A 17,675-nucleotide genomic window follows, 5' to 3' on the forward strand; every position below is an offset into this window, starting at 1 on the left:
AAAAATAAATCTTCATAATATTTTATAATATAATTTATCCAATAATCAAAGTTTAATTATCTTCTAAACGTCGTACAATTATTTTTCTTGACTCTTAATATTTAAAAAAATAAATTTTGATTCAAATCGATCTTAGCTATAACTAAACAAAAGATGAAAGTCGTTAAAAACCGAAACCGAAACCGAAACGGGACCGTGTCTATGCAATTCGATTATGAGTCCATATCGTTGATTTTAGAATCATGGTTAGACCAAATGCCATGATGTATGGGATTTGTGTTATAGGATGACCTATATATCCTTCCATGTTGATCTATATTACTTTATTCGTAAAGTTACTTTTGTTAAACCTAAAATGTCTTTTCATTAAATTTAGAAAACGATTTTAAACTTAATTTTTTTTCCCACTTATTTTTTAAAATAAAAAATAGGTATATGGGTGTAGCGGATAATTAGGCTTCATTATTACGAGTTTATTTTTATTTATTTATTTTCTAGGTGACCTGGTCATGCTTAGCCTATTGCTTCTGTTCAAAAGATAAAAATAAGCAACATAATTTAACGAACCATGTGAATTGCATGCAAAAACACAACAAATTCTGATATGAATATGACCGGACATTACGAGCTAACTTTTGGAAAGAGTTTCAAGAAGCGTTGTTGTCTGGATCGTATAAGCTTAAATGTGATTGAAGATGAAGAATCAATAGTGTTCAAGCAACAAGATTCAATGAAGCATTTCATGGAATTGTGTCGAGCAACTAAGCATTCGAGTGCAAACTGACCCTGGACACCAACGCGCACCCAAGCGCCCAAACAGAGGCGTCCGAGCGCACCATGTGCGCAACATGGGCGCCCCAACGCTCCAAAATAAGCATCTTGGTGCGCCGCATTGCTGATTTTAAGATAGAAACCCTAGCTTGACAGTTTTACATGAATTGTTATCTTTTTTAATTTAAACAAAGTTGCATAAACCTTATGATTAAGAATTTTGAACATTATTGAGTTTTATCATATATTTGAAAATAATTTTCTCTTCAAAAAGCTTTGACTTTGTTTACACCTTTATGCTTGTTCCTAAAATCTAATTTATCAAAATTTCATATTTTATGGCATTTGTCGATTGTTCTTCACGAGGATTGTCAAAAACGAATTTTTTGAAGGTTGCCCTGAGATCAATTGTTCTTATTTATGTTATTGGTTACTAAAACACATCGTTTATCGGTGAATATCATGTTGCTGGTTTAAAAGTTAAAGATCGGGGGTCACAAAAATTCTTGTTGTTAATTGAATTGAGGGCGTGATTTGGTCTAGCTTGTGTTTGCCTTTCATACATGACCAGATTCATGTCATTCGGTATCAGAGCTATGGCCTGCTATGATTATATCATTTGATAATCAAGAGCAAAGTTTTGAAACAAGTAAGTTATCTTGTTTTATTTATCAGGTCTTCTTCGTCTATTTTTCGTGTTTTTCGTTATGTTGCAAGAATTCTATTTATTCGTCTTGTCCTGCACAAAAGGAAAAAAAAAGATATAGTGTTTGAGTTTTAGTGCTTGAATATGAGCATTAAAAATTCTAATTTTGTGTGTGTATGAGTCATGTCTGGATTCAGATTTGATTGTTCTTTTGCATTTTAAGTGAGTCAATTTGCAAGTGCCATGAAATTTGAACTTGTGAGTATGATGCACACAAGCTACAAAGCCCGACTTATATTCTTTGAGAGAAATCACAAATTTGAGTGAAATACTTGAGTGCGAGTGTTTATTCGTTGGAGTGACTTGTGAGTATTTGTAGTGAAGACAAAAAAATAGACTTTGAGTGATTTTTCTTTTGGAGTGACTAGGTGAGACTTGGGTGAGGTTTATTTATATCTTATTTTTCTACTAACCTTTCTTGTAAGTACGACATGTCCGACGACTTTCAATTTCAAGAATGTGTTGGAGAGTTGGGAAACACTTGGGAGCAGGACTTTAAGCCTTTATGTGAGAAGTATAGGCAAGTTGATAGGGATAGAAGAGCGAGGAGAGTCGAAGAGAATAGAGCATCATACTTAAATGGGGATGATGATAGGCGACATGATGATAATCATAGATATAGAAGTAGAGAAAGGCAAAGAGTGAATGGTGTTAAGATGACCATTCCATCTTTCCGCTGGAGAGCCGATACAAAGGAGTATCTTGATTGGGAGGAGATGATGAAGTGTATATTTGATGTAACGTCCCGAAAATCTGAAGGTCCACGTGAACCACATGGATGCAAGTTATTAAATTTCTTCGGTATTTTATTAAATTGTTTTAAAGAATTAAATGCATGTTTATTTCATGAACTGGTGTTTTAATTCATGATTTATTTAAAGTTTCATGCATGAGATTTAAGTTGCATTTCGCCCTCGAACGAGGAACAGAGTCTGGAAAATTATTTTTGTTAATTAATATAAGGTGTTTTAAAGGTATTTTTCAAAATGACCTTTGTTGGATATTTTTACCCGCCAGAGCATATTTTTATTCGGTACGTAAATTTTATCAAATCGGGGGACTTTTTGAGGGCTCGGACAATATTTTCAAAAACTTACCTAAACGAAATATTTTTTGGGAATGTATTAGGGCTTGATGGACCTATTTTTTTTAGCTTAATGGGCTCAAGACCCATTTATAACTTTTAAAATGCAATTAAAGGCCCATTAGAGTTATTATACTATTTAATTAACCCCAAAACATACCATAAACCTATTTCCCAACCCATCAGCCGTCCACCCCTCTCCCATTCAGCAGGTTTTCGTGCATTTCAGCAGCAAAGTTCAGCAAAATCGGACATAGCCATATCCTTCAAGAAATGTTCCTCCGGCAATTCCCCGATGCTCGTTTTTTCGATCTTCTTGCGTAAATTACATCAAGGCACGCTTTTATTTTTATTTCCTCATCTCACACGTCATATATATGCTGATTTTAATGTATTTGTATGAGAATGATATGATCTACGTTATGCTTGCACTTTTGATTGAGTTTGACATAAAAACCTTGTCTTGTTTTAACTCCATCTCACGTTTTCTTGTATGATTGCAATGGGCTGCTGTTTTTGGACGATCTAAGGGTTGTTTAAGACGTTGAGATTATGTCTTATGTCTGGTGTAGAGTTTCAGTGTAGGTGATCGAGCAAAACTTGCACTGTGAAATCCTTAATAAAAATATGTTTTATATGCTCAAAATTAATCGTAAGTGCACGATGTCAAGTTATAGTATAGTGTACGTGAGTACGATTATCGTTTCACTGAAGACTGTATTTAACAATTATTATTTTCAGTTATTGAAAATTTAGCAACGAAAATTGATTTGATTGTTTTAACACTACTATTTTTGAACAAATATGCAAATAAAAAGATTCAATAACTAAATGATGAAAGATAATATCTAAAATGGTTGATTAAAATTCAATGAGAAATGAATTTGTTGGGAATATCGGTTCACCTACCCCTCGTTAATTAATTAATTTATTCGATAATGATCATATGCTTCCGACAGGATTTCCTATTCAATTGAACACACTCTCTCGAGCTATGCCAAACTAATTCTACTCAATGAAGTAATTAAATGTCTTTAATTATTTATCAAGAGTGAATCACATTTCGATCTATGAAATCCCCTAGTTTTCGACCCTTAAGACTATGACTATCGGCGCATATCCAATTTCATATATCTATGCAAATTGTAGATCAACGGATTATACTACTCGTTCCTATCACAAGTTATTCTCTCGAACTCACTCGCAATATAAAGACGTTGTTAAAGTTACCTACGCTCAAACAACACGATAAAACAATAGTATAATCAAGAATAAATCAGAAATCGAGGTGTAAATTAATTATATCAAAGTTTTGGGGTATGGTCCTCTTAAATCCCAACAAATAATAAAAGTTTAGCTACTCGAGTTCATATTAAAACTAAACAAAACAAAGTTAAAGTAGAGAAACTAGATCAGAAATACTAGGCGTGAAAAAAATCGCAAAGACGACGCTCGAAAATATTCAAATCTTCAATCCTGGAGCGAAAAATCTCCAAAAGCTTTTTGGCGGCTCTGAAATTATGTCTGAGTCTCCTCCAAAACGTCCAACCTACCTTTCCATATCATCCCCCTTCAGCACATAAGGTAGGGAATCGGCTATGAATTTTTTTCCAAAAATAAACGGCGCTCGGGCGGTAGAATATTACCGCTCGAGCGCCACATCTTCTGTAATCTGCTTGGGACGTGTGGCCTCTCGCGCTCGGGTGGTAGAAAGTTACCGCCCGAGCGCCGAACTTTCTGTAATTTGCCTCTTCGGAAGATTAATCTCGCGCCCGGGCGGTGGAGAACTACTCCCGAGCGCCATACTTTCTGGACATCATCTACTCTTTTCACCTCTCGCGCCCGGGCGGTAGTTTTATACCGCTCGAGCGCGACTTCTCTGCTCATTTTCTTCTTCGATTGCATAATTCGCTCCAATTTCGGTTATCCGGTCGTTTTACCTGCAAATTTGTCAATCACAGGTAAGAAATGATCAAATGCATATGCCTACTCTAAAACGAACAAAATGTAAATAAAATGGAAGCATGCACAATGCAAACACACACAAACTAATGCACTAAAACACGTAAAAACCACACCTATCAGTAGGAGATTAAATGGCCATGTGCTTTTGGTTGGGTTTTTGGTGACCAAGGTTGAGGAGGCCATGGAAGTGGCTATTTGGGGCTGTGATGCAGACCTTGGAAAGTCCAAATCGTGAACCATAGAGGCTGGTCGAGGTTGTCTAAGGCTAGGTTAGGATCTAAGGCTTGAGAGCTTGTGTAGAACCCAAAATCAGTGCACGTATATCCCATGCATTTATCTAATTGTTAAAGCATTTATTTAAATTTAAAATGAGTTTTAGCCATGCATGATTTATTTAAATGCATTATTTTAAATTATTTATGTTTATGTGATGCACGTTAAAATGTGTTTCGAGTTTCATGTTTCAGGGGTCGAGGAATAGAGACCGGTGACGAGTTTGGTAATTTTTAAATGTGGTATTTTAATTTAAGTTATAGATGGGGCATTCTAAATAATTCTTTTAGTTTAGTATTTTAAAGGCCTAATTTAATTATTTAGTAATTTTATGATTTTTAAAACATTTTAAAGTTAGTGAGTGTGTATTTATTTTTAATTAAAGGTTTTTACTTTAAGTTAGAAGAGGTTAGTATTTTTAATTAGTGGTTATTTTAATTAAGCAGTAATTTGACCCTAATTAAAACACACACACACACGTTACGCGCACACACACTAAAATTCGCCTAACACACACACACACACTTCATTATTCAGATTTTTGAGAGAGCAAACCCTAGGGTTCTTGAGAGAAAACAGCAGCCGCCCCATTCCCTTCAGCATCCCAGCAAATTTTCGTGAGTTTTATTGCAAGATTTTAGTGCCACAATCGTCTCGGATCAAGCCTCGCACCGTCTCCGCTTCGGTATCGCCGTATCGTGATTTTTTCACATCAAAGGCACGTATATTCTGTTTTTCCTGCATCGATCTTGTCATATTATTAATTTAATGTGTTTTGTGTGAAAACATGAGTATGTTATGTAGTAGTTTGAGCAGAAAATTTATTGGATGTGTTTTGAAGGAGTTTTTAGATCTCAAAACTCGTTTTTAATGTTCTTTTAAATACTGCGATTTTTCGGTCGCTTTTCTGGAAAAACTTTCAACGTACGAAACGTAGAACATTTCGATACCTTCAATTTGACAGTAAATTCTAAATATTTTGATAAAAATGGAGTGAGTTATGACGTTTTTCGTGGGACTGCTCAAACTGCGTTTTTCTGAAAATATATGCTAGTGATGTGTTCTTGAAGTTTTATGGTTGCAGGCTTCATTGGGGATTGACGTGTGATTGCTCTTGTGTTTAGGTATGTGGCTATTGATGTTGGGATGGTCATTGACGTTTTGTTTCGCGTCGCTAGGCAAATGGGAGATCGAATATTCGTGAAAAATATTTCTGTGTCAAAATTTGAGTTTATGGGTTTTATTGCGTGGCGTGTGGTGCGTCATTTTTTATAGGACATTTGGGACGTTTTATGGAGTCGAGTCGGTGTCATAGTGTCCTAGGATGAGTCTCGATGGATTGGTTCACGAATCGTATTTTTTTTGGTTAAGGGTATTAAGAGGCAAATCGCGAGTTCAGTGCACTCGGTGCCCGAGCGGTAATTTATTACCGCCCGAACGCCACTTATTCTGTCCGAGAGTAGAGTTTCAAAAAACTCGGTGCCCGATGTAATGCCCGAGATTTTGACTCTGTTAATCTGGAATTATTGATTTTGTATTGATATGATTATAGCCGGGCCATTCCGAGACCAGATTGGACAACGTATAGGAATTAAAAAGAAGAAAAAAAGAGTTGGGCCGAAAGTTGTGCGCCCGGGCGGAAGTCTTTGACCGCCCGAGCGTGCTTGTATAAAATTCAAGGGCCGAGATTTTCGCGCCCGGGCGGAACTTTATGTCCGCCCAAGCGCGAGACGTGTTGAACAAAGAATAAGCCATTTGCCCCTCACCATGCAATATATATATATATATATATATATATATATATATATATATATATATGAGTTGTAATACATTCCATCATTCAAAATTTTAGGAGGAAGAACCGAGAGCTGAGGATTTTTAAAGTTCATGTACAAGAATTCTACTCAAGCAAGAATCTAACAGTCCGATTTTCGATCCGAGCTTATATTTGTGTTTCTCTTGTTACAAGCTATCAAAGGAAGTAAGTATTGCTACATTTCAGCATGTTTTGAAGTTGAGATGTTGAGAGAAATCAGATTTTGATTTCTGTAATGTGTTCTTGATATGTTGAGATATGTAGAATTGAAACCGGATCGAAGAAATGTTACCGTATGCGATTATTACGATTTTTCCAGCATATATGTGTATGAGATTATGCAATTTTCAGCATGGTAGATTGTGTTATGATGAGAATTATGAGTTATTGTTATTGATTATTGATGTTTGAGTTGACCGGTATCGCGAGATTACGCCGTTATGCCATCGAAATATACCGGGAATGAATATTGATACGTACATGTATTGGTTGAGTTATTGATTGATATTGTGCTATTCGACATTGCCATTTCAGATTGATCGACAAGCTTCGATGTGAGGCCAGGGGCCGAAGAGAGCGGGGGGTGATTGCCGGTGCCATCATTTGCACGGACAATGAGCGGCTCCTAGCAGGCTTCTAGGTGGAGGGAATATGAATGAAGCGACCCATACGGGAATGAGAGGGATTCCGAGACTGTTCAATGTAATGGACTGTACAGTTGAAGATGGCTTAAAAGATTTGATTGGTACTACTCATATCACGAAGGTGCATCTTTTTTCGGTAGCTCATCACATAAGAACTTCAAAGTTAAGCGTGCTTGACTTGGGGCAATTTTGGGATGGGTGACCTCCTGGGAAGTTTCCTAGGGTGCGTGTGAGTGAGGACATAAGCACGCTGGAAAGACTCGTCTTGGTACAGTGAGGACATTCGTCAAATCTGGGACGTTACAAGTGATATCAGAGCCGACCTCTCTTAGTACGGTGTGGTTCGGGGACGAACATAGCGGAAGCTGGTGGGCATGTGAGGCACGGGGCCGAAGAGGGCGGGGGGTGATCGCCGGTACCATCAGTTGCACGAAAAATGAGCGGCTCTTGGCAGGTAGAGGGAACATAAATGAACCGACCCACATGGGAATGAGAGGGATTCCGAGACTGTTCAATGTAATGGACTGTACAGTTGAAGAGGGCTTAAAAGATTTGATTGGTACTACTAATATCATGAATGTGCATCTTCTTTTCGGTAGCTCATCACATAAGAACTTCAAAGTTAAACGTGCTTGACTTGGGGCAATTTTGGGATGGGGACCTCTTGGGAAGTTTCCTAGGGTGCGTGTGAGTGAGGACGACATAAGCATGCTAGAAAGACTCGTCTTGGTACAGTGAGGACAGTAGTCAAATCTGGGAAGTTACATTCGACGTCAAGACTTCGACATAGACAAAGATTGAACACCGAAAGGTATAATTCAATGTTGATTCGGGAAGACACAACTCAAATTAGATTCTATTTCAGTTTCCCAAAATCACATACTAGATTGTTTATAATTTGATATGGTTATGCCTTGTTTATAGAGTTATAGCAATGTACATGAGATATGTGAGTCGTTGGCAGATATGCCAAGATACCAGATGTTCGGTATATCGACGTACGTAGGAGAAGATCGACTCCTATTGTAGATATTCGATACAGAGAGGGCCGAAGTCCGGGAATAAGACGTACCGCCACCCCGATTTGGAGAGTAAGTGGGAGATTGTTGCGTCTTATTAACACTGGTATCCCTAGACTTAGATATGAGTCGAGTCAAAGAATAAGAGTCGAAGAGTTTTATCTGTATTCACTAATGTGTTATAAATAATGATTTATATGTTATGATTTTATATTTAATTGCATGACATGCATGTATACATGTTTTATACTGGGATTTGTTCTCACCGGAGTATCCGGCTGTTGTTGTGTCTGTATGTATGCATGACAACAGGTGGGACATGATCAGGGTCAAGAAGAGCGTGACTGAGATTGGATAACGTGGTGATTTCGGGCGTAGAAGATGAAATAGTGGTTATACATTTAATCTGTAGTTGTTTTTAAAAACATTAGTTTGTATGATTGTAATGGAACAAGACATTTACCAATGTTTGTTGAAAGAAAATAGAGATAACGTTAATGTATGATTTATATACAATTGTTTTTGATATTAAAAGCAAAATTTTGACCCACATTTTCTAGCAAAGATCCAATTAATCCCAAAGACAATTGAGTTAGAGCCCGGGTCCCTACACCCGAGCGGTAACATTTTACCGCCCGAGCGCCACTCCTTCGGTCCGAATATTTGGTTTCTCCATCTTTTCAAATTCAAATAGTGAGTTCATGCCTTTTATGGTTGGGAAATGTTCACACGTCATCTTAGAGTTTGTTTCGGGGTTTGATGTCATGGTTAGTGCGATTAAACGAGGTCAAGTCCCGAGCGATCTAGAATGTCATAAGCTAATTAATTGATTTCGGTGGTGAGAATGAATACCTACGTCTATGTTATGCAAGTTAAATGTTGAAATTCATGTTAGCATGTGCAGCAGTGGCCCCAAGCGAAATCCAACGAATCCCTCAACGCCAAGTAAGTATGTTCGACGTGCAATAAAATATTTCAAGTTTTTGAGGTATGCTAAATGTCTTGTGACCAATTATGTATGAGATTGGAAAGCGGTAAAGTATGACCAGGGACCAATCCACCCCGTTAAATCATGAACGGGTTTAGATCAGGATTGGAAAGCGTTAAAGCATGAACAGAGACCAATCCACCAGTTAAAGCATGAACGAGGATCTCATGCATGTGGCAGTAGATTCTTCCCTGTCAGCCCAGTACTGTGGTTTAGTCTGATTAGGCGTTTTATGTATCGGTCACTCGCTTTGAAACATGCCTCTACGCAAAATGATGAAGTTTTTGTATGTTCATGTAAGTACAAGTATGCAAACATGTTTAAGAAAAGTTTCACATTATGGCACGTCTATGTTATGTATGTAAGTTCAAGCTTTATATGCATGTTAAAAGTTCAATTATGTAATGTTCTGTTGGAAACTAAATTCCGGCGTTTGACAAAATATGAACCAACTGAAAATACGAACTAACTGATCGAGTAAACTGAACTCAGCAACTGATCGAGTAAACTGAACTCAGCAACTGAATCTAGTAAACTAATCTACGCAACTGAAACACAATTCAGTTATTCTCCTCATCAGCAAATCTGGAACACGTCAACCGACAGATAATACATTCAGCCGTATGCGTTTAAGCTAAGCATCCTTCAACTAAACATGTCTCGGGAAAGAACATTCAACCGACAAAGAGACATAGAAGACTGCAACTGAATATGAAACGCCGCACTTCAATCAATACAGCTTAGAACAACGCATTTCGGCTAAAGCAGTTAAGACGCCGCATCACAATAAATGAAGCAAACAATTACCAAGGAATAATGAAGTGGCAATCAGCGGATACAAAAATTCAAATATATCTCAAGTTACCGTTGGAAGGGAAGCTTATAAATATGACAGAAGAACAGCTGAATAAGAAGAAGATTTCAAAATTCAAAGCTTGCTGTTACTCTGCCAAAATCTTAGCTCACTCTTACTTGGTCTATTCGTAGCATTCAAGGCTAAATTTGAGCTCACTAGCACTTTGTAAAAATTCGATAGTGCTAAGATCAGTTACGCACTAAGAACATTCTATAATACTAAGAGTTTCAGCTTTTGACAGTGATAAGTCCAAACTGAAGTGGGTCAGTACAAATCTTGTATTCGATCAAAGTCTTTTAGTGGAAATCCTATCCTTGAGATAGAAGGGGTGACGTAGGAGTAATTGAAATTTCCGAACATCCAGAAACAATCCTTGTGTATTTTATTTCAGTTTTGTATTCTATCTTTCAGTCAGTTACTTTCCGCAACTACTTTAGTTTAACTGATTGTCATTGACCTACAAGATTCCGAGAATCAGTTTGTCACCAAACTGAATTCAAAATTCTAAGAGATCAGCTTTAATTGTGAGTGTTTATTCAACCCTCCTTCTAAACACTCTTGATACGTTAATCGATCCTATCAAGTGGTATTCGAGCGGTTGAATCTTGTTCTTGAATACTTTTAATCCATAAACTTGTTAGCATGACTTCATTCAACAAAATTCCTATGTTCTCCAGAGAAGAATTTGATGATTGGAAAATCAGAATGCAGGCTCATTTAGCTGCACAAGATGATGACATGTGGTATGTCATAACTGATGGACCAATGAAGATTCTAAAAACAAATACAGCAGCTGCCATAACAGAAGGGGCACAACAAAGAATAGAAAAGCCACAGATAAATGGACAACTGATGATAAAAGAAACAAAACGCTGGACAAAGTAACCTTCAGCAAAATAAAGATGTGTAAGTCAGCCAAAGAAATTTGGGAAAAGCTGATCCAGCTGTGTGAAGGAAATGATCAAACCAAAGAAAATAAACTTTCTGTTGCTGTCCAAAAGTTTGATAACATCAAAATGAAAGCAGGAGAATCAATGCACGAGTATGATGAAAGAGTAAGCAGTATCATCAATGAGTTAAATGCACTTGGAAAAGTGTATACAAACAAAGAGATTGCACTGAAGGTAATGAGAGGTCTTCCCAAGGAATGAGATTGCAAGACCATGGAAATGAGGGAGTCCAAAGATATGAACCAGATTGAACTTCATGATTTGTTTGCTGATTTAAAGGCTTATAAATTTGAGCTGCAGACCAGAGAAGGAGAACCATCTACCCATGCTGCCACAACGGCTCTAGCTGCAATCAGAACAGAACCAATCAGTTCAGTCGAGAAATCTGCTGATCAGTTGAGCAGTGATGCTATGTCATTGTTCATCAAAAAATTTGGAAGGTTCATGAGAAAGAATCAAGGAAACTTCCAGAAGCCATACCAAAGGAACAGCTCCAAAGATGAATCAAATGCCTGTTACAACTGTGGCAAATCAGGTCACTTTATTGCTGATTGTCCTAAACCCAAGAAGGACAGTCAAGGCTCAACTGATAGAAGAAAGAAATCATATGAGCACAAAAGAAGACCCAAGGAAGATAAGAAGACCTTCAGAAAGAAACATGAGGTACTCTTCGCTGAAGAAAACAAATCTAAATGGGCAGAAACTGATAGTGAGGAGTCAGAACCAGAAAGCTCATGTAGCTCTAGTGATGATGAGGAAGTCAAGTGCTTGATTGCCAATGATGCAGAAGAAGAATCATCTAGCCAACAGGTATTTGATTTCAGCTCAACTGATTTCACATGAGAAGAACTCATTATAACACTACATGACATGGTAAATGAGTATCAAAATCTTGCATCATCATTTGAAAAAATCAAAGCAAAGAAAACTGATCCCACAGACAATAAAACCAAAACTGAAGAATCAGTTGATGGGTTGAGTATAAAAAGAGAAATTGCTGAGTTAAAAGCAGAGAGAGACAAAAATCAGTCATTAATCCAGAAGTTGATTCTTGAAAATTCAAAACAGACTGAGCTCATTCAGTCTTGGAACAAGTCATCTACTGCACTGAATGAGATGCAGAATTCACAAAAATCAGTTTATGATAAAACTGGTTTAGGGTTCAACACTCAAGGAGAAATGTATCCAAATGATACTCAACCAAAGCTAAAAATAGACAAAGGGAAATACATTCACTTTGTCAATTCAGCAGTGATACAAGAACAAATTGAGCCCAGTAAACTGATTGAGCAAGTTACTGAGAATATGAACAAGGCTAGAAGATATGAGATTGGTTATAGTCAAAAATTCTCAACTGATTCACAAAGTCAGTCATCAAAGAGGTTTCACAAGAACTATTCGAATAGCTATTTCAATTAATATAACTACAATCCAGTTAAGAAGAGATATAGACTGAACAATCAGTTGAATAAAGCTAAAACACATATTGTATATCTGTACACTACACACAAAGCACACAAAAGCCGAGAAAAACCATTTGGAATACAGCTACTGGAAAGTCTGTTAGATTAATCCAAGTGTGGGTTCCTAAGGGACTAATCAGTTCAGGACCCAAATATATATGCGTACCAAGTTATATTATGTGTGTGATTGCAGGTAACAGGTACAAACAATAACTCAATATGGTATTTGGACAGTGGATGTACGCGACATATGACAGGAGATGCAAGTGCGTTATCTCAACTGATCAAATACAGCGGTCCAAACATCAGTTTCAGGGACAATTCCAAAAGTAGAACTATGGGTAAGGGTAAGCTTATCCATGGTAACTTTACTTTTAAAGATGTTCTATTAGTAGAAAACCTGAAGTATAACTTGATTAGCATCAGTCAGTTATGTGACAGTGGATTCTCAGTACAATTTGACAAAAACTCATGTTCAGTCAAAACTTCAACTGATAAAATCATACTTACTAGCAAACGTTGTGGAAACACATATAAAGTCAGTTGGAATGATCAAACTTATGCACCAGTGTGTTTATTGCTTCCAAATCATCTAAAAACTGGTTGTGGCATAAGAGATTAAATTATTTAAACTTTAAATCCATTGCCTATCTGAGTAAACATGAACTTGTAACTGGTTTGCTCAAAATAGACTTTTCAAAAGAAAAACTTTGCTCAGCATGTCAGTATGGTAAACAAGTACGATCCTATTTTAAAAACAAGGGCTGTAAATCTTCATCCCGATGCTTAGAAATGTTGTACATGGATCTTTTTGGTCCTATACCAGTCATGAGCTTAGGAGGAATGAAATACACCTTGGTAATCGTAGATGATTTTTCATGATTTACTTGGGTTATTTTTCTCAAATCTAAAGACCATAATGCTTTGCAACTAATAAAGCTCTTCAAAAGAGTTTTGAATGAAAAATAAGTTGGAAATGATCGAATCAGATCTGATCGAGGAACTGAATTCATCAATCAAACTATTTCAAATTTCCTAGAAAATGTTGGAATTAAGCATGAGCTCTCAGCAGCCAGAACTCCTCAGTAAAATGGTGTAGCTGAGAGAAGAAATCGGACTCTTAAAGAAGCTGCTAGAACAATGCTTGCTGATTCTGGTATTTCTCAAAGAATTTGGGCAGAGGCAGTAAACATTGCGTGTTACACTCAGAACAGATCAATGATTAATAAGAATCATATGAAAACACCATATGAGATCTGGCATGGAAGAAAAAGTATAATTACTTATTTCAAAATATTCGGCTGCAGATGTTTTATTCTTGATAATGGTAAAAATTATTTAAAAGCGTTTGATGCTAAATCTGCAGAAGGAATATTTCTTGGATACTCATCAATTAGTATAGCATATAGAGTCTTAAACAAGAAAACCTTAAATGTTGAAGAATATGCTCATGTTGATTTCGATTAAACTGAACTAACTGATAAGCCAACTGATCAAGTTGAGCTAGTTGATCGATTTACAGATATCAGTTTAGAAGATGACGAAAAAAATGAAAGTCATGGCAATCAAAACATACTTCAAACACCTGAACCAGAAGTACTGGACCAATCAGAAGTGCAGGAAGTCGTTGCTGATGATCAGTTGATAGAGCATAATGATAACATTCAAATACCAGTTGACGAAGCACCAACTGAAACTGAAAACTGTGTTCAGTTACCAACTGAAGAAATTCCTGATACAACAAATACTGAGTACAGATGGAGAAAATCACATCCACCTGAACTGGTAATAGGAAATCCATCTGATCTAGTAAGAACTCGCAATCAAGTGCTAAATTTATTTATCTATTCAGTTTTGTTTCACAACTAGAACCGAAGAAAACTGATGAAGCTCTTGCTGATCCTAACTGGGTAAATGGAATGCAAGAAGAGCTAAATCATTTCACTTATAACAATGTCTGGAACTTAGTTCCAAGACCAATTTCAAAAACTATTATAGGTACAAAATGGGTATACAAAAATAAACTGAACGAAGATGGTTCAGTTGGACGCAACAAAGCAAGATTAGTGGCACAAGGATATAGGCAAGAAGAAGGAATTGACTATGATGAGACGTATGCTCCAGTTGCAAGACTGGAAGAAATCAGAATTTTTCTTGCTTATACATCACACACGAACTTCAAGGTCTATCAGATGGATGTAAAGAGTGAATTCCTAAACAGTCAACTACAAGAGGAAGCATATGTTGAACAACCCCCAGGTTTTGTAAATCACAACTTTCCTGATCATGTATATCATTTGAACAAAGCCTTATATGGTCTTAAACAAACTCCCAGAGCTTGGTACGAAACTCTTTCAAAATTTCTAACTGATCATGATTTTTCTGTTGGATCAGTTGATAAGACCTTGTTCAAATTTACTAAGAATGATCACATTTTATTAGTTCAAATTTATGTTGATGATATCATATTTGAGTCAACTAATCCCAAATTATGTGAAAAGTTTGCTAAGCTAATGTAGGATAAGTTTGCAATGAGCATGATGGGTGAACTGCCATTCTTTCTTGGACTGCAACTGAAGCAACTGGAGACTGGTATACTCATTAGTCAAACTGAATATACAAAGGAGCTGCTGAAGAAATTTGGCATGGAATCATGTTCAGCTTCAAATACTCCCATGAGCTCATCAGTAAAATTGGAAACTGATCAAGGGGGAATATCAGTTGAGGCGACATTATATCGAGGTATAATAGGTTAATTGTTGTACTTAACTGCCAGTCGTCCTGATATTGTATTTGCTGTCTGTATGTGTGCTAGATTTCAAGCAAATCCTAAGCAATCACATTTCTCAGGTGCTAAAAGAATTTTGAGATATCTTAAGGGTACACAAAATGTTGGGTTATGGTACTCTAAAGACTCTACTTTCAATTTAGTCGGACATTCAGATGCAGATTATGCAGGATGTAAGCTTGATCGTAAAAGTACAAGTGGATCTCGTCAGTTTCTAGGAGACAGACTGATCTCTTGGTTCAGCAACAAGCAGACATCCATAGCTACCTCAACAACTGAAGCAGAATACCTCGCTGCTGGTAGTTGTTGTGCACAACTGATCTGGATCCAGCAACAACTGAGAGATTATGGAGTAATTACAAATGAATCGCCCATATTTTGTGACAATACGAGCATAATTGCCATCACCTATAATCCAGTTTTTCACTCAAGGACCAAGCATATGGATGTCAGGCACCACTTCATTAGAGATCATGCTTTGAAGAAGGACATTAGACTGGAGTCTATTTCAACTGAGCAACAAGCAGCTGACATCTTCATCAAACCATTACCCGAGACTAAGTTTTCTTACTTTCACAATATTCTTGGTTTAATTGACTTGGCTTAAAATTATTATTGATGCTGTTTTACTAATAAAATTATTTGCAGAATATAAGAACACAACAACAAATTGGAAATGATACTTTATTAAGAATAAAATCGATTCCATCTTACAGAAGATAACTTAGAACCAACTTTATCTTGCCATTCTGTAATCAAATTATTCAACTCATAAATTCGGATTCTAGAAAATGATTCAGTTGTAGAAATCTTCTCAATCAGATGCCATTCCTTCCATAGCATTGCATGTAACAAAACATTGTCATCAACCAGGTCTGTAACATGCCTGACTTCAAAACGATTAATATATTTTCTTGTTGTTGCTGCTTGAGCATGAGAAGGAGCAGCACCACTACTACTTATCCTCTGCAAATCATGAATTTTGAACCATGTTGACATCACTTTCGTCAAGATATATTCCTCCATCGTTTTCTTCAACTCTTCTAAATAAGGACTTAATTGTTTAGTAACTTGAATATGCGTGCTGCTGCATGCATCAAAATTACTTGAATCCGACATATTGAACTGTTATTGTCTCACATTTTATCTCTATCGTCTTATTTATAGGCAGATGACATCAAATGTTGAAAAAACTAAAGAGTCTCAAGTCAACCGAAGCATTTTTCTCATTTACCCAGGCTTCTTATTTATCAGTTGTTCATTATCAACTGATATCAGTTTGTCATTTATTACATAATGCTTAACTGATTTCAGTTCATAGTCAACTTATATATGTTAGTCTTTCATCAGTTCATCTGTTTAAGATTCGCAATTCATATATAACAACTGTGAAATTTATCATTGGCAGGAAAAAGAAAAACAAAGTTAAGCTAATATAAATATTTCATTCAACCATAAACGTTTGCACGGATTACATCATCATATTTTTCCTCTACAACAATTATCCACATTTTCAACCAAGTGGATAAATGTGTGGTAGATGTCTTGACAAAGCTCTGAGAAACAGCTATGCGATTAAAGATTTTCAGTTCCTTTCGAAGCATTAGCTGATAGATATGACCATCCTTAAATATGTCCACTTAAATATGTCCACCACACAGCTATGTTCAAGTGCTCCCGCACTTTTCTCAACTCTGCCATCAGCTCGGGAGTTGTAGCCTCTCCAGTATTATACAGGAACTCAAGCTTCTGTAACTTTTCCCAGTAGTGAAGACTCTTATAGAAGACTTCATCTTCTATAATAGCCTTCCTGGTCTCCAGAGCAAATGGCGAAGCACTCGAGCTACTCATATCTGCCATTCTTTTTGTCTTGAATATTTTCACCAATATGATTGAAACTAACCGTGTCACTTCTATTTATAGCCGAAAATCATGGAAGCTGAAGGGCCGTCAACGTTTCAGCAAACGATAATCTTTCTAACCTTTAAATTTATTTTATATCGTCACTTTAATTATTCTATGCAGCGATTAATGGGGAATAATGGTTTTAAGAGGTTAACTAAGAAGACAAATGTTAGTAAACTCTCAATTGAAAGGACACAGTCTTACAACTGATCGTTCAGTTGGGTATTTCACTAATCTTCTCATATAAGTTAACTAAGTAACCATATTATATTCCAAATCAAGTGACGTGACTGTCTGCTATCTAATGATGAATCTTATTTTAAAAAAATGTGGAAGCATTTGAACCGTTTAAATTGTACACACGCTTACAGCACACGTACACACGTTTTTAATTCAAAATTTTGATGGACTGACACGTGTCCAGAATTTAAACAGTCACATACATAT

The sequence above is a fragment of the Primulina eburnea genome, chromosome 10 (genome assembly GCF_022965805.1).
Source record: "Primulina eburnea isolate SZY01 chromosome 10, ASM2296580v1, whole genome shotgun sequence".
Taxonomy (NCBI): Eukaryota; Viridiplantae; Streptophyta; class Magnoliopsida; order Lamiales; family Gesneriaceae; genus Primulina; species Primulina eburnea.